The 18,955-nt window shown below is 47.9% G+C and overlaps 1 non-coding gene and 1 pseudogene across 1 annotated transcript; one reads left to right on the top strand and one right to left on the bottom strand.

The window, feature by feature from the left end:
- Positions 1-576: 576 nt before the first annotated feature.
- Positions 577-1,196, top strand: LOC116460124 (large ribosomal subunit protein eL13-like; annotated as a pseudogene).
- Positions 1,197-3,744: 2,548 nt separating this feature from the next.
- TRNAA-AGC (transfer RNA alanine (anticodon AGC)) lies at positions 3,745-3,816 on the bottom strand. Its single transcript has one exon. It is a non-coding gene; the product is annotated as a tRNA-Ala (tRNA).
- Between the last annotated feature and the right edge of the window lie 15,139 nt (positions 3,817-18,955).

Genomic DNA, 18,955 nt, shown 5'->3' on the forward strand with positions numbered 1-18,955 from the left:
ATGCAGCTGGAGGCTGCAAGATTCTAAACCTCCCCAAATTGCTCCTCGGGATAACATCAGTATTGTAAAACCGAAGATCAGTGCTTGAGATATTTTGCAGACCCCGCACTCTATGGATCAGTTGGCACCACCCATAACGATAAACTGGCTCATCTGGTCTTGTGGCCCCCATCCAGGAATTGAGCCAACGCAAGAGGACAGCTTTGACTCCCTCTGATTTCATCTCCCACACAACCAATCAACTTTCCCAACTCACTGGTCCCCTACCCACCAAATTATCCTTAAAAACTCCAATCCACTTAGGGAGACTGATTTGAGTAATAATAAAACGAGTCTCCCACACAGCCGGCTCTGCAAGCCCCTGTCTTGATAAATGGTTCTGTCCAGGCAGTGGGCAAGCTGAACTCATTGGGTGGTTACACATTTTCAAATTTTCAGAGCTTTCCTTAGACTAAAACTTTACCATCAGTCCTAAGGTAATATGATCTATGCTACAAAACTCGCCATAAAACCTTACTATATAACACTGCTATGGAAATCTACAGTGTGTCCTGCGTAGGAGGGCTGTGGGCAGCCATGGCGCTCAGCAAGAATGGCATGACTTTGAAGCACCCACTTCCACAAGGACTGGCAGCGAAGCGTGGCCACGTGGTTCAGCCAACCCGCCCAGAAGATCCGCAGAATCAAGGCCCGGCAAGCCTAAGGGCGCCGCATCGCCCCGCGCCCGGAGTCGGGACCCATCCCGTCCATCGTGCTGTGCCCCGCTGTGCGGTATCAGGGTCGGAAGAGGCTTCAGCCTGGAGCTCAGGGTGGGAGGCATTCACAAGAAGGTGGCGCGGACCAGTGGCATCTCTGTGGATCCGAGGAGACAGAACAAGTCCACCGAGTCCCTGCAGGCCAATGTGCAGCGTCTGAAGGAGTACTGCTCCAAACTCATCCTCTTCCCCAGGAAGCCCTTGGCCCCCAAGAAGGGAGACAGTTCTGCTGAAGAACAGAAATTAGCCACCCAGCTGACAGGACCGGTCATGCCCATCAGGAATATCTATAAGGAGAAAGCCCGAGTCATCACTGAGAAGTAGAGGAATTTCAAAGCTTTCGCTAGTCTCCGCATGGCCGGTGCCAATGCTTGGCTCTTTGGCATATGGGCAAAAAGAGCCAAGGAAGCTGAAAAACAAGATGTTGAAAAGAAAAAATAAAGCCCTCTTGGAGACTTGTAATAAATACGTTTTAAAAAGAAATCTATAAAGTTTAGACTGATTCTTCCTCTGACAGAGTCTACTTTGTTACACTAATTTTGCAGGTATTGTCAAAATCTAATGTCAGTCCTGTCCAGCAGGTACAAGTTGCATTTCCAAATTAGATACATCCCTGAGTCAGGAAACGGTATTTTGGAAAAGACAGCGAGAAAGATTTACCTTAGAACTGCACTGGAAAGGACCATTGTGGGTATTGTTAAGCACAAATATACCTTTGAGCTCAGGGCACACATCCTTAACCCTGGGTGGGCAACGGCTGCTTATGCCCTGGGCCCTTCCCTGGCCATGCATGTCCCTTTGGGCATGGAGTCCATACTCTATTTACCTGGGCTCCCAGAATTCCCTACCGAAACAGCCCTGATCCTCTGTTCTGCACAGGCCTCTTTGTTGATCCACCCTTTTGAGGGCAGACTGTGCCATTAATGTTTGTCCCTCAAGGCCTGAGAGGTGCCACACGAGTGGCTCTTTGCCAGGAGTGTGTATGAAGCTTGGAAGTAAGTGTTTGTTAGAGTTGGCAGCACAGGTATGAGCAGGGCAGAAGGGGGTTCTGCCCCCACACACACACCAGGGGTGTTGGGCAACCATCAGCTGATGGTCAGGCGGTTGTTAACTGTTTCTCTGAAGTAATAATTGGTCACAGCCGGGCGTGGTGGCTCAATGCCTGTAATCCCAGCACTGGGAGGCCGAGGCGGGGGGATCACAAGGTCAGGAGACCGAAACCATCCTAACATGGTGAAACCCCGTCTCTACTAAAAAAAAAAAAAAAATTAGCCGGACGTGGTGGCAGGCGCCTGTAGTCACAGCTGGAGGCTGAGGCAGGAGAATGGTGTGAACCCGGGAGGCGGAGCTTACAGTGAGCCGAGATCGCGCCGCTGCACTCCAGCCTGGGCGACAGAACGAGACTCCGTCTCAAAGTAAATAAAATAATTGGTCACAGCTGGTACCAGAGAACGGCAGTTTCTTAACAGAAAACACGTGAAACTGGTGGTCAGTCACTTCCCAATAAGATCTCAGGAGTGGGGAGAAATAACACAAGGTTTAGGAAGTATACCAACGTTTACGACCCCAGGTCAAGAGGTCAAGCCATGCACTTGGTCTTTCAAGTCGCCTGCTTGGCCCTCTTCCAAGTGTACTTTCCTTCCTTTCATTACTGCTCTAAATCTTTTCAATAATATTTCACCCCTGCTCTAAGACTTGCCTCGGTCTCTCCTTCGGCCTTATGACCCTCAATCGAATTCTTTCCTTCTCCTAAGGAGGCAAGAATTAAGGTTACTGCAGACTCCTTACAGATAACTGCCACCGCTAATATGCTGAGATGTTCACACATGCATGTGTGAGGCCCTTCAAAATGTGAGCTGCGGTTAGAATTGGGAAGAGAAGGGAGTGGGGATGTGTATCTTTATTTTGTGATTCCCTTCCTTATCTTTTAAAACTAGCTAAGTGCTGCTTCAAGTTAGCCAAATACGAAGGCTTCAATTTATTTAACACAATAAAGAATTTATATTTGGATCCAAAGCTTATATTTTGCTTTAATAAAAGTTAACCTAAATAAAGTCAGAAACAATAACAATGAGTCAAAGAAATGCATACAAAGTAGGCTGGGCGTGGTTGCTCACGCCTGGAATCCCGGCGCTTTAGAAGGCGGGGGGGGGGGGGGGGTGTGGTTCACTTGAGGTCAGGGGTTCGAGACCAGCGTGGTGAAACCCCCGTCTCCACTAAAGAAAAATTAGCCGGGCATGGTGGTGCATGCCTGTAATTCCAGCTACTTGGGAGGCTAAGGCAGGAGAATCACTTGCGGGTGGGAGGCAGAGATTGCACGTGAACCGAGATGGCGCCATTGCACTCTGCACTCCAGCCTGGGAGACAGTGAGACTCTGTCTCCAAAAAAAAAAAAAAAAGGGGGGGCCTACAAAGTGTAAAATCGGAACAAGAGACACCTGATGGGGGAAAAAGAAAAAAGGAGGAAACTACGATGGGAAGAGAGTGGTGGGGAAATCCGTGGCAGTTTTCCTATTCTCTGGGTCTGTCCCTTGACCAAGGAACAGCTCAAAAAGAAGGGATCCAAAATTTTAAAAAATTACCTGTGGTTTCGCATTTGCTTTCTTTTTCTTTCTTGCTTGATCTTCGATAATACTGGGAAATGTAACCAATGTGATTGGGCTTGTTAATTTGATGCCTTGCTTGTTTTTCGGGATTTGGAATTCTGATCCAGTCTGTGCTTCCCCGGCCTCTTTCGTTTTGTCTTTCGTCTCTTGACACAGCCACCCAGGGTGGTGTCAAAGCCTCAGAGCAGAAATGCATCAATATTGAAAGCAAAATGGAGCTTGATTTCCTTGATTTCCATATGAATTTGAAGAATTGAGAGAAAGAATGAAAGTGCCACAAAAAACAAAAAAACAAAATTGAGGCGAGTCGTGGACATGATAGACATGATTTTGCAAACAATGACACAACCTGCAGGAGGGGAAAAAAAAAAAACAAAAAACACTGGAGGTGCCGGGGATTGAACCCGGGGCCTCGTGCATGCTAAGCACGCGCTCTACCACTGAGCTACACCCCCTCGCGCTCCCTATAGGCCAAAATATCTGTATAACCTGTTACTATTGTCGGTCATGCCAAGAAGCATATTTTGTCGAACTTAATTTTGAATTCGCTACACTGGATATTGTTTCCTGGCTACGCTGAGAGAAGGAAAACTGAATGTTATATCGAAAGTCCCGTGCTGGGCCTGGGATCTCCCACTGCAGGTCACCCTCTCGGACGCCCAATCGACAGCCACCTGTCGGCGTTTATAAGGGAGCCGTCTTGCCCGGCCGCCCCCAGAGAAAGATCTGTGATGGGGTGATCTCTGCTTTGAGAGGTTGCCAAGAAACCGCGAGCATAACGCAGGAAGACAAAAAGCTCTAAACGCCGTCGTGGGAATTTAGATCTAAGTGGGAGAGAAGACAGGAGAGAAATTGCAGATCGGCTTGTCCCGGTCGTAGTTACTGCCCCTGCAGGTTCCCGCGCCCGGCCTCGGGGTGGAGAACCTGCGCATGCTGCGTTTCACGGGCTCTGAGGCTCGGGTGGTGAGAGTCGCCGAGATGCGCACTGGGAAGAGAAAGGAGCCAGGACGCACCTGCGTTTACGGCGCCATCTCCCGAGCGGAATCCTCCACGGAATAAAAAGTATGCAGAAACAACACGATTTATGACTGCACAAACCCTCCGTGCTCCTGGAGAGTTCTCAGACCTCTCCACTCTTTGGCACACCGGCAGGCGCTTTCCGCCGTTCGCCAAACCTTGGTACAACAGTCAATCCAGAAGTGAGCTTCTGGAGCAAATCCTAAATCCTTTTTCGTGTGTTTTTTTCTGATTCGCTCTCATCCTTAAGGGATCTGTTTCTCCTTGGAAACCTGAAAACAACAGTACCACCCCAGGTCCAGGCCTGGCCCTCCTGACCAGTCAAAGCCAGCTGGACTGTGCGCCTAGAGGTGGACAGACATGGGAAATGGCATACTGTATAAGTACAATGCACAGGCTACAGGCGACCCTATGACCCAGAGGTTAGAGAGACTTAGACGTCTTTTGACTGGGTTCAAGTCACACTACTCCCAAAATATGGCACCTCAACATTTGAGAGAACAGCAGAAGCAGAAACGTCTCTTTCTCTGGGCCCTTGTTCCGTGAAGCGGGCCATGAAAGCTAGCTGATCTTCCCATTAAAGTAGGTGATAAAACTGCCATTTCAGAGGTGAGGAAAAGTACCTGGAGGAAATAAATGAAGACACAGAGATACCAAGGCGAATCTGAATAAACAGGCTTTGTTGAGTACACCCCAGTTTATAACCAGTAGATCATACCCTCTTTTATCCAATTATACTGCTACAGGACTATCCACTTCATCAAGCCTAAGCATAAAAATACAGGAATTCATGGCCGGGCGCGGTGGCTCACGCTTGTAATCCCAGCACTTTGGGAGGCCGAGGCGGGCGGATCACGAGGTCAGGAGATCGAGACCACGGTGAAACCCCGTCTCTACTAAAAATACAAAAAATTAGCCGGGCGTGGTGGCGGGCGCCTGTAGTCCCAGCTACTCGGAGAGGCTGAGGCAGGAGAATGGCGTGAACCCGGGAGGCAGAGCTTGCAGTGAGCTGAGATTGCGCCACAGGGAGATCCGTCTCAAAAAAAAAAAAAAAAAAAAAATAAGATTCCTGTCAGTGTTTTAATAAAACTAATTTTACCCGACTAGACAGATACAAACAAGTTTCTGTGGCAAATTTCTAGTCACAAGAACACCAAATTTCTAAATAAAGACTCCAAACACTTATAATATTAAATATTGAAGTAAATGGGAGCTGCACATAGTTAAGATCACCAAAAACAATATAATTAACCTATTTTTGGTTAATCAGTGACTGCAGTTCTGGTGGTGGTGGGTTAGATCAAGGAATAAACGTTTGCAAAACAATTGGAGAGAGCAATTTCTACCAACACACAGTTCAAATACAATATTGTGTCCAGGATAGATGGGCTCTTGGTCTCACTGACTTCAAGAATGAGGCACGGACCCTCGTGGTGAGTGTTACAGTTCTTACAGGCAGCGTGTCGGGAGTTTTTTCCTTCTGGTGAGTTCGTGTTCTCATTTGCGCAGGAGTGAAACCGCAGGCCTTCGCTATCAATGTTACAGCTCTATAAGGCTGCGCGTGGGAGTTGTCCGCTTCTCCCAGCGGGCTCACGATCTCGCTAGCTTCAGGAGTGAAGCCGCAGATTTTCACAGTAGCGATTACAGCTCATAAAAGTAACACGGACCCCAAAAAGCGAGCAGCAACGATTACTACAGAGCAGAAGCACTTAAACTTTCCATGCTATAGAAAGCGACTCCACAAAGCTACCGCCGGGGGCTCGGGCAGCCCGCTTTTATTCTCTTATCTGGCCCCACCCACATCCTGCTGATTGGTCCATTTTACAGAGAGCCGATTGGTCTGTTTTACAGAGCACTGGCTGGTCTGTTTTGACAGGGTGCTGACTGGTGTGTTTACAATCCCTGAACTAGACACAAAAGTTCTCCACATCCCCACTAGATTAGCAAGATGCGAAGTATGGACACAAAAGTTCTCCCAGTCCCCACCAGAGTAGCTAGACAGAGTGTCAATTGGTGCATTCACAAACCCTGAACTAGACACAGGGTGCTGATTGGTGTGTTTACAAACCTTGAGCTAGATAGAGTGCCGACTGGTGTATTTACAATCCCTTAGCTAGACATAAAGGTTCTCCAAGTCCCCACCAGACCCAGGAGCCCAGCTGGCTTCACCTAGTGGATCCTGCCCTCGGGCACAGAGCTGCTTGCCAGTCCCGCGCGGTGCGCCCGCAGTCCCCAGCCTTTGGGTGGTCGATGGGACTGGGTGCCAGGGAGCAGGGGGCGGCGCTCGTCGGGGAGGCTCAGGCCGCGCAGGAGCCCACGGCGGTGAGGGGAGGCTCAGGCTTGGCGGGCTGCAGGTCACAAGCCCTGCCCCGCCGGGAGGCAGCTAAGGCCCGGCGAGAAGTCAAGCACAGCAGCTGCTGACCCAGGTGCTAAGCCCCTCACTGCCCGGGGCTGGCAGACTCGGGGGCCTCTGCGAGTGCGGGGCCCGCCGAGCGCACGCCCACCCGGAACTCACGCTGGGCCACAAGCTCCGCGCGCAGTCCGGGTTTCCGCCTGCGCTTCTCCCTCCACACCTCCCTGCAAGCTGAGGGAGCCGGCTCCGGCCTTGGCTAGCCCGGAAAGGGGTTCCCACAGTGTAGCGGCGGGCTGAAGGGCTCCTCAAGCGCGGCCAGAGTGGGCACCAAGGCCGAGGAGGCGCCGAGAGCAAGCGAAGGCTGTGAGGGCTGCCAGCATGCTGTCACCTATCAATATGGCGGCTGGCTGAGTGTTTTAGCACCATATCGTTTATTGTCATGCATTTGTAGGATTATGGTATGCTTCCTGAATTTTGCTTTTACAGTAACTTGTATTCATTCATGCATTTTTCAACCTGCTTACTCCAGTTCAAGGTCTTGGGTGGCTAAAGCCTAATTCCACTCCTCAGAGTGTCAGGAGGGAACCCACCGTGGACAGGTGGCCATTCCATCATAGGGCTGGCTCATACACACACACTCACACATATGCTCACGTGCTCTCTCACTCAGACCGATGACACTAGACTCAGACTAGATATGCCAATGAACCTAATGTGCACATTTTTGGGATGTGGGAAGAAACTCACAGACAGTGGCTTCCAGGAGAAATAGATTTTTTTTCTCATCAACATTATAACAAAATGATGTTGAATGAAACAACGTTATTCAAGGGTCTGCTGTACGCAGATTTTCCTATTTCTTTAGGTCTTCATTTCTGAAGGCTCTTGTGTCGATAAAACTTATGTTTAATAGATTTGTATGGTTTTCCCTTTTGTTTTTATGCTTTTCCCTTTTTTTTTTTGAGACAGAATTTCACTCTTATTGCCCAGGCCAGAGTGCAATGGCGCGATCTCGGCTCACCACAACCTCCGCCTCCCGGGTTCAAGCGATTCTTCTGCCTCAGCCTCCCTAGTAGCTGGGATTAGAGGGGTGTGCCACAATGCCCAGCTAATTTTGTATTTTTAGTAGAGACGGGGGTTTCTCCATGTTGGCCAGGCTGGTCTCAAACTCCTGATCTCAGGTAATCCACCAGCCTCAGCCTCCCAAAGTGCTGGGATTACAGGTGTGAGCCACTGCACCCGGCCTGCTTTTCCCTTGTTAATCTATCTTTTATTATGAAGTGTCAGCCATGAACCTGGCACTGGGTGGGAAAAGATGTTTTTCTGCCCTAGACCTTCCTATAAGTGCTTTTGGGACAACACTGCAGGAGTCCCCAAAGGTGAAAATTTACCTGGGGGAGTTAATTAAAACAAGAATCCCCAGGCCTTACCCCAGAGACTGAGATGCTGAGTGCTTTCAGAGTCTCCAGAAAAGGGCCCAGGAATTATTGTGGGATGACAGATGTCACAGCCAGATCGTCTTCACATCTGTGGAATATTGTGTTATTTAATATTTCCCAGTTGAATTTGATATTCAGGCAAATTTGAAAACCACTGGGCCTGAAAATCTAGCCACAACAACAGAAACTGAAACTAGGATCTGGGGAAAGTTAACAAGGGGAGGAGAAAGATTGGAAAGTATGACAAGAAAAACTTGGGACTGTAACGTTCCCCTCAAACTGGGAAGGTCCCGGAAGACCAAAGACAACCCAGCTTAATAAGCAGGTGAGTTTAGTAGGACTTAGATACAGGGTACTCCTGGGTGCAGCAGGATAGCTCCAGAGATCCATCCCGCCTCCTGTCTTTAAACTGTTTTTAAGTTAATTTTCTGGCTTTTTGCCTACTGTGTTTGAGCAATGAGACTGTTTTTCTTGGTAGGTTCTCATATACTCTCTGGGATGTTTGTGTTCTCAAGGACACCTGCTCCTCTGCTGGGCATCGTGGCCTTGGCTCACCACTGGGCCTTCAGGGTTCAGGCAGTAGACATACACTCTTAAGTAACATGGTGAGTGATCTGTCATGCTACAATCCACCCTGCCCCCCCATCTCTTACATTCTTTCTGCCAGTCTTGTGCGAGACTCCCTGAGTAGGGTGCAAGGAAAGAACTATACAGGTCTATAATGTATAGCCATGGCTTGCACATACAGGCCACATCTACAGTATACGTAGGAGCACAAAAAGCAGAAGTTAACTACAATTATAATGTCTATTAGCAAAACATAATTCCCATGACTAGAGAAGCTGTGTAACCAATTTGAGAATGAGTAAAAGAAACCTAATTAGGTTGTATCATGGATCTGAGTTGACAAATGGTTTAAAGTACCTGTGACATTACTCTCTTCATCAGGGAAATAGGTGCAACAGGTAGCACCTAGAAAGGCACATTTTCGGTCTTTGTCACGTTGGCGATTGAGCCTCTAGGTGGAGGCAACCCCTAGTGAGCCCAGGTTGCATTATCAGTGCTATTGTACAAGTCACTCCAGTTCTGTCAGGAGAAAGGCAGAGTATTTTAAGGCATATCATTATTATTTCATAGGGAGAGGTATCTGACTGGTTGTTGACTGCTTCTGGAGTTGCAGCTCAGTCTAGAAAGACATTACCAGCTGCCATGAGTAGTAGGAACAACCTATGGGTATAAACACAGGTGGTTAGTAGGAACCCTCAAGGGCGTATTCACTCCTTGCAACATTTTTTTTTTTTGAGACGGGGTCTCGCTCTTTCGCCCAGCCCGGAGTGCAGTGGCGCAATCTCGGCTCACTGCAAGCTCCGCCTTCTGGGTTCACGCCATTCTCCTGCCTCAGCCCCCCGAGTAGCTGGGACTACAGGCGCCCGCCACTGTGCCCGGCTAATTTTTTGTATTTTTAGTAGAGACGGGGTTTCACCGTGTTAACCAGGATGGTCTCGATATCCTGACCTCGTGATCCGCCCGCTTCGGCCTCCCAAAGTGCTGGGATTACAGGCGTGAGCCACCGCGCCCGACCTATTTTTTTTTTTTTATTTTCTTGAGACAGAGTCTCGCTCTGTCACCCAGGCTGGAGTGCAGTGGCGCGATCTCGGCTCACTGCAAGCTCCACCTCCCGGGTTCACGCCATTCTCCTGCCTCAGCCTCCTGAGTAGCTGGGACTACAGGTGCCCGCCACCACACCCAGCTAATTTTTTGTATTTTTAGTGGAGACGGGGTTTCACCGTGTTAGCCGGGATGGTCTCAATCTCCTGGCCTCGTGATCCACCTGCCTTGGCCTCCCAAAGTGCTGGGATTACAGGCGTGAGCCACTGCGCCCGGCCACTCCTTGCAACATTATCATCATTGTGTTTTCTCCCATTGGCACTATTAGGGATGCCACTGTGGGCTTCAGGCCTGGATTACAAAACCACACATGTCTTCTTTTCCTAGAAGCAGCCGTAATAGCCAATTGATAAGTTTCCAGCCTTGCCCATGCTATCCATACTATAATTACTCCAGCAGGTACGGGTGCTGCCACATGTTGATAAAGTAAGTCTCTCGGAACTCTATCAAGGAGCACAGCTGGGACCACTGCTTCTATGGCAGTTATCATGGCATCCTCCAGTACTATAAAACTAATCCAGTATGGAGGCATATTCCAGCTCAGCTTCAGGTCCCTGTAGCCATCACTGCTTGGCAGATCCGCTGGTGTTCTCAGGAACCTGTCTCACCATCTGCCTCAGGAGCATGGCTCAGTGTCTTTGATGTAACCCCGAGAGTTTGTGGGACATGTCTTACAGGCCTTGCCAACCATTTATAAGGAGTGATGCCATGTGTGCTAGTGGGTGACTCATTTAAAGTTTGTATGGCTTTACGGAGATTCTTAGTCCAGGAACTTAAAGAGCCATCCTGAAACAGTGCACACATCTGGGTCTTCAACAGGCCATTATTTCTTTCTGTAAGTCCTGCCTCTGTTGGATTGTGGTGGTAAGTGGAACCTCCAGTCTATATTTTCTTCTTTTTTTTTTTTTTTGAGACAGAGTCTTGCTCTGTGGCCCAGGCTGGAATGCAATGGTGCGATCTCGGCTCACTGCAACCTCCGCCTCCCGGGTTAAAGCAATTCTCCCACCTCAGCCTCCCAAGTAGCTGGGACTACAAGCATGCACCACCACGCCTAGCTGATTTTTGTATTTTTAGTAGAGATAGGGTTTCACCACGTTGGCCAGACTGCTCTCAAACTCCTGACCTCAAGTGATCTGCCCATCTCAGCCTCCCAAATTGCTGGGATTACAGGCATGACCCACTGCACCCGGTCCAGTCTATATTTTCTTCTGCTGCCCAGTGTTGGATATCTTTGCTATGCCCATCAATGTACCAGGGCCTAGCAGATATTGGCAGGGTACCCTTATATATGGTGGTTGGCCTGATAGGTGGCTCCACTACCATGTTGGCTCCCTCCCATAACTGAGACCAAAACCCTATAGGTACCATTCCCATTAGTTGCTTTTGCCCCAAACCTAAATTCCTCCCTGTGACATCTCCGGTGATTACAAATACAGCAGTAGAGTCTCTATGCTTGGGCTTGTTTCACCAATATTTTTGTTTTGTCAAATGCCTCTTGCTTTATTTATGTCGTCTCATTTTTTACCTGTCTTTATTAGGGTATATAATGGGTGGTGTACTTGTGCCAGACGAGGAATGAATATCCTCCAGTAGCCCAGTAAACCTAGGAAAACCTGGAGTTGCTCTACTGTCTGGAGAGCAGACTACTATCTTATCAATGACAGCTTTGGGTATGTTTCACATCTTACCCAACCAGGTAACTCTCAGGAATTTGACAGCCATGCCAAGCCCCTGTATCGTTTTGGGGTTGACTTCTTATCCCTCCTTCAGGCTGTCCAAAACAGTTTGTAGGATAGTCTCCAAATCTGTAAGAGACTCTGAGGTTAGCATGTTATCATTTAGTGAAACAGGGAGACCAAGGCAGGCAAAGAGATTATAGACAGCTCCTGTGCAACCATACTGTGACAGATGGTGGGGCTTTGCAGGTGCCCTTGTGGCGGCACTTGGAAAGTCCATTCTTGGCCCTTCCAAGTGGAGGCCAACTAGTCTTGCGAATCTTCAGCTAAAGGAATACTGGAAAAGGTATTAATGAAGTCAGTCACAGCATGGATACTTCCCAGCTTCGGTACTGCTTGCTCTAGCAGTTGAGCAATATTGGATACAGCTGCATGTACAGGGAGTACCACTTTGTCTAGCTAGCAGTAATCCACTGTCATCTTCCAGGCATCACCTGGCTTCACAGGCCACACAGGGCTGCTGTAGGGGCTCTGGGCCAGTCTATTTGTACCTTATGTAGTTTCTGGATTGTTTGGGTGATTTCAGTGTGTCCCCCCGACAGCGGGAAGTACTGTTTCATGTTCGTTACCTGCAAGCATACAGGTGCCCATTTGGCCCATCCCCTTTTTGCTTTTTGATTACTCTCTGGACCTGGTCCTTATTTTTATCCAGCTCACTGAGGTCTGCCAATGCTTCCCCCATATCATAGTGAGCGGTTACAGCGTGCTGGCAGTTCTCATAGCCCACGCTCGCTCTCAGCACCTCCTCTGCCTGGGCTCCCCCTTTGGCGGCACTTGAGCCCTTCAGCCCACCACTGCACTGTGGGAACCCCTTTCTGGGTTGGCCAAGGCCGGAGCCCGCTCCCTCAGCTTGCAGGGAGGTGTGGAGGGAGAGACGCGAGCGGGAACCGGGGCTGCGCGCGGCGCTTGCGGGCCAGCCGGAGTTCCGGGTGGGCGTGGGCTTGGCGGGCCCAGCACTCGGATGAGCCGGCCGGCCCTGCCGGCCCCGGGCAGTGAGGGACTTAGCATCCGGGCCAGCGGCTGCGGAGGGTGTACTGGGTCCCCAGCAGTGCCAGCCTACGGGCGTTGCGCTCGATTTCTCGCCGGACCTTAGCTGCCTTCCCGCGGGACAGGCCTCGGGACTGCAACCCGCCATGCCTGAGCCTTCCCCCGCCTCCGTGGGCTCCTGTGCAGCCCGAGCCTCCCCGATGAGCGCCACCCCCTGCTCCACGGCACCCAGTCCCATACGATCACCCAAGGCCTGAAAAGTGCGAGCGCATGGCGCAGGACTTGCAGGCAGCTCCACCTGCAGCCCCGGTGCGGGATCTACTGGGTGAAGCCAGCAGGACTCCTGAGTTTGGTGGGCCTTGGAGAACCTACATGTCTAGCTCAGGGATTGTAAACGCACCAATCAGCGCCCTGTCAAAACAGACCACTCGGCTCTACCAATCAGCAGGATGTGGGTGGGGCAGATAAGAGAATAAAAGCAGGCTGCCCGAACCGGCAGTGGTAACCTGCTCAGATTGCCTAGCCACGTTGTGGAAGCTTTGGTCTTTGGCTGTAATAACTTGCTGCTGTGTGCTCTTTGGGTTTACACTGCTTTTATGAACTATACTACTTACCACAAAGGTCTGCAGCTTCTACTTCTGAGCCAGTGTAGACCACGAACCCACCAGAAGGAAAAAAACTCCAGACGCACCACCTTAAGTGATGTAACGCTCGGCCGGGCGCGGTTGCTCACGCTTGTAATCCCAGCGCTTCAGGAGGCTGAGGCGGGCGAATCACGAGGTCAGGAGATCCAGACCATCCTGGCTAACACGGTGAAACCCCGTCTCTACTAAAAATACAAAAAAAAATTAGCTGGGCGAGGTGGTGGGCGCCTGTGGTCTCAGCTACTCGGGAGGCTGAGGCAGGAGAATGGCGTGAACCCAGAAGGCAGAGCTTGCAGTGAGCCGAGATTGCACCACTGCACTCCAGCCTGGGTGACAGTGAGACACCATCTCAAAAACAAACAAAAAGAAGTAACACTCATTGCAAGGGTCTGTGGCTTCATTCTTGAAGTCAGTGAGACAAAGAACCCACCATTTCTGGACACAATAGATTTCATTTTCCACTAAGGCTGTGGAAGTGTGTGACCAATACCCTATATTATGCCATTTTTTAAATTGGAAATGATCCAGCCATTCAACAAGTACTTAAAACAATTTTGAGGTTTTAAACTACACAAAAAGTTCACCTGTAAGCATTTATCTCTTACATTTACTCAATTTATTAATTTTTAGCAGTACGTAGATTACTCGGGAATGAAGGCAGTAGACAAAGTTACTCATTCTGAATTACTTTTCTGTTAGTCAGGTGTTCACCTACGCAAGAACTTGAAAGTTAAACACATGGGTATTTTTGCCAATAACTCAGGAAGTTTAGCTGTTTTCACTGACCTAACAATATTAAATTAGTCATACTTACCAAAAAATCACACAAAGATCATTCTGTTTTTGGCTGGGTTTACAGACTTACGACCTTTATGTCAAACCCTGACACCTTAAAATATCTAGCAGAGGCAAATGTAAAACTAATCAGTAAACTGAAACAAAAACGTATGCTGACAATTCGAAGACATTTCTATTTTTAATTTAGCAATAATTTTAAAGCTAGATTATTAAAGATTACTAAATTCATATGAACTTGAAAAGCATTTGGACTTAATTTATGAGTACTCATTTATGTATAAGCCGTTTGGTAGTATGCTAGGCGTAACACAATGTACATACATACACATAAACACATTTAAGCATGTATCTATACACACAAACCAATATCCAACAGCTTTTACTTGGAACTCTAGCCATGAGACAACATCAAAAATTTATTATTTTACAAAAGATAGTTGGATCAGGCCGGGTGCAGTGGCTCAAACCTGAAATCCCAGCACTTTAGGAGGCCGAGGTGGGAGGATCATCTGAGGTCAGGAGTTGGAGACCAGGCTGGCTAACATGGTGAAACCCCATTTCTACTAAAAATACAAAAAAGTAGCTGGGAGTGGTGGTGCACCCCTGTAATCCCAGCTTCTCAGGAGGCTCAGGCAGGAGTATTACTTGAACTTGGGAGATGGAGGTTGCAATGAGCTGAGATCTCACCATTGCACTCCAGCTTGGACAACAAGAGTGAAACTCCATCTCAAAAAAAAAAAAAAGAAAAAAAAGCTAGATCCAAATTATTTTTCACAAAATTGAGACCTGTCCACATGACTAGAGTTTGTTTGCACTGATAGGTAATCCAATAAAGGCTGTGGAACAAAATTTTGGGTAAAGCAGTTTCTATAGCAGTTTGATGTTTAAAATCCTCATTTATCCCCATCCCCTTTTTTCTCTGCTTCAAGTGAGTTTCATTGTTTACATTTTAGTAACAACTGGCTGTACTGTAGAGAAAAGTAAAATCTCCAAGTGGCTTTGAATTAGTGAGTTTTATTTCAACACCAATAGCTTAATAATGGCATATTTGAGTGTTGGGCTGATCAGACCCAACACCAGGTCGTGGGGGCGACGAAGTCCTGCGGAGCCAAAGAAATGAGAAAAAGACAATTTGAGAGAGAAAGTGGGACTAAGTAGCCATCACGAGTGTGGAGGCTGCCAAGGCCCTGAGCTCTGGGAGCCCACACTATTTATTGGTGCTCAAACAAAGAAATAGGTAGTGAGGATGTGGGGGTCGAAAGGAAACGGTGTATCAAGTGAATGAGAAACATATGGCTACTTTAGATAATGGGAGTGCTAGAAGCAAGGAGCCCGCAAGTCTAGCAGACATAGAAGTCCTGTTGTCTCCCAACACTCAGCTTCTCTCCCAACATTCGAGGCTGGGCGCAGTGGCTCACACCTGTAATCTCAGCACTTTGGGAGGCCAAGGTGGGCGCATCACAAGGTCAGGAGTTCGAGACCAGCCTGGCCAATATGGTGAAACCCCCATCTCTACTAAAAATACCTGGGCATGGTGGCGGGTGCCTGTAATCCCAGCTACTCGGGAGGCTAAGGCAGGAGAATAGCTTGAACCCGGGAGGCGGAGGCTGTAGTGAGCTGAGATCACTGCACTCCAGCCTGGGTGACAGAGTGAGAATCTGTCTCTAAATAAATAGATAGCATATTCAAAATAGGTGGAAACAAAAATAAAGAGAGAAATAGCTTTAGGAGACTCTACTTAACTCTATAGTTGCAGCTTAACCATTTAAGATCTGAATTTTTTTGTTGTAATTTTCCCATCAGTTAAAAAATGTGCACAAGAAAGGGCCATACGTAATAGGTAACCAGCTGGAATCCTAAAAAAGCTGGCATGCTTTGAACTTCTGCAGATGTTTCAATCCTTTCTCCGTTTCCTGCTCTAATGATTTATCAGGGGCCAGCCTTCTTGCAACAATAGCACATTTGCTATCCTTATCCTACTTTGATACTTAGCCTCTTGCAATATGTGCTCAGTCCCCACCACATTTTCTGAGTATCCCTATACTTGCGCAGCATCCACAAAGGTTGAGCAGTGGAGCAATTCCACCCCACATGCATGTTGCCGATCACCCCAGGATTCCTCCTGTAGATGCCCTTTCCTTACTCATCATTTGGTCTCTCGGATCCTGTTTGTGATGCCAATTGTTATGAGCAAAACTTGGGACTGTAACATCCCCCAAATTGGGAAGGAGCCAACAGACCAAAGAATGACTCGGACAAGTACAGCTTGACAAGATGAGTTTATTAGGAGTTACACACAGGGTACTCCTGGATGTAGCAGGACAGCTGCAGAGGTCCACGCAGCCTCCTGTCTCTAAATGGCTTTTTTTTTTTTTTTTTTTTAACCAAGTCTCGCTCTGTCTCTCAGGCTCGAGTATAGTGCTGCCATCTCGGCTCACTGCAGCCTCCACCTCCTGGGTTCAAGTGATTCTCCTGCCTCAGCCTCCCGAGTAGCTGGGATTACAGGCACCCGCCACCCCGTCCTGCTAATATTTGTATTTTTAGTAGAGACTGGGTTTCACTATGTTGGCTAGGCTGGTCTCGAACTCCTGGGCTCAAGCAATCCACCCACCTCGGCCTCCCAGAGTGCTGGGATTACAGGCATGTGCCACCGCACCCAGCCTCTAAACTGCTTTTAAGCTTATTTTCTGGCTATTTGTCTACTGTGTTTGAGTGATGAGACTTTTTCTTAGTAGATTCCTAGATACTCTCCCGGATGTTTGGGTTCTCAGGGACACCTACTCTTTGGCTGGGCACCGTGGCCTTGGCTCACCACCTGGCTTTCAGGATTCAGACAGTGGACATACATCCTTATGTAATCTGGTGGGGGATTCATCACACTACAGAAGGGAAAAGAGCAAACCAATGAGGTGACAGGCAGTGTGCTGGGTGGTGGAGCCTCAAGGATGCTCAGGATTTGGATGCTCAGATCTGGATGTGTCCCAGGTCCCCAATGCATCTGTGCTTCCTCCAGGTGCTACAGAAGAATGAATGCCCCTTACTCTAAAGTGAGGCAACAGAAGGTGTCAATCCTTCGAGTTCAGTTCACAAAGCATAGGTGCATCAGAATCATCTGGATGACTTGTTGAAACATATATTGGGAATATCCATTGGGAATTTCTGATTTAGTGGGCCTGGGGTAGGGCCCAAGAATTTGCAGTTCTAACAGGTTTCCAGATTATACTGATGGTGATCCATGGACCAAATTCTAGAACCTCTTACAAGAGACCCGGCTTGTCTTGCCTGAGACTTTTGTGACTCACTGAGTCTCTGGATGGGCTCAGCATTTTCTCAGGTGCATCTCCTAAACTGTATGTTTGAAGTTCGTTAGTCACATACAGCTGCTCTTTGAAACTGTCGCAAGGAAGCCAACCCATCCGGTTGTCAGAGAGCAGTGTTAAATGCTCACCCAAGAGGCAAGCGTGCTTAGGGTTGGGCAGCTCCAGTTGCAGAAGGAAACACCAATTTAGCATGTTTGCTTTCTTGCTTTTTTTGCCTGCTTCTTTTTAGCACATCTAGTTGAGAATCCAAAACAACAACAAAAAAAGACAAGACAGACCACAGACAAATGTGTACACTTTACAAGATTCTCAAGACAACAACAACAACAAAGTTTCTGAATTTAGGAATCTAAGTAGCCTTTTACTCCCAGGATCTGAAGTTCAAGTTCTGATCCCTGTGCACCCAAATTACTTCTTCTTCCTCCAGGTAGAAAGCTATCAAAATCCAGCTTTTTCATGGGCACACTCTTTATAGCATATGCAGCTGGCTCTTCTGCTACTTGCACACTGCTATTGGATAAAAAGAAGTCTTAGCTGGATGCAGTGGCTCACACCTGTAATCCCAGCACTTTGGGAGACCCAGGTGGGCAGATCTCCTGAGGTCAGGAGTTGCAGACCAGCCTGGCCAACATGGTGAAACCCTGTCTCTACTAAAAATACAAAAATTAGCTTGGTGTGGTGTGGCAGGCGCCTGTAATCCCAGCTACTAGGGAGGCTGAGGCAGGAGAATCGCTTGAACCTGGGAGGTGGAGGTTGCAGTGAACCGAGACTGCACCATTGCACTCCAGCCTCAGCGACAAGAGCTAGACTCCAAAGAGCGAAACTCCGTCTTTAAAAAAAAAAAAAAAAAAAAAAAAAAAGTCTCAGGCGCAGAACCGTGAAAAAGCTAGAGTTGTTATACAATTGGAGAGCTAATGATTCCACATTTTGTTAATCATTGACCTTATTCTCTGTCCTACTCTAAGGAGGGCATAATGTGTGTCTCCTGCAATTGGTCATAGGAATAATGCTTAAGGTCTAAACTAGCAGAGACTTTAGTGATAAAAAACAAAGAAGGAACCTATTTGAACTGGAGAAAGAAGGCGGATGCTGCAGGATTGAGAGACTTTATGGATTTTAAAAGCAACAAAGATGGAGAGTGCCCTCAGGAAACACACACACACACACAGGTAGTGTAAGAGATGTGGATGTTGCCTTTCACAGGGATGTGATGTTACACACAGGTAGTGTAAGAGATGTGGATGTTGCCTTTCACCAAACTATTAAGTAGAGGAGGAGAAGCAGGAATTATGCTTGTTTGTTTGTTTTTATTTGTGGGAAGTAGGATGGTATCCAGAAGGGGATGAAGCTGTTTGGTTTTGGACAAGAATTTAAAATACTTAAAGGTAACTTCATGGTAATGTCTGATAAACATGATCTGTGGATCGGCCATTGCACTCCAGCCTGGGTGACAGAGTGAGACTCCGTCTCAAAAAAACAAACAAAAAAATAAATTGGTAAGGATATATTTTTTTGCCTATGTTCTGTTTCAACTTATGTAGATTATTATAAATTGATGTAAACCATGTGAGAGGAAAATGTGAATATAAAAATGCAAAGCCCTAACATTTGCGCGCACACACACACACACAC

This window comes from Hylobates moloch, unplaced genomic scaffold (assembly GCF_009828535.3).
Source record: "Hylobates moloch isolate HMO894 unplaced genomic scaffold, HMol_V3 SCAFFOLD_20, whole genome shotgun sequence".
Taxonomy (NCBI): Eukaryota; Metazoa; Chordata; class Mammalia; order Primates; family Hylobatidae; genus Hylobates; species Hylobates moloch.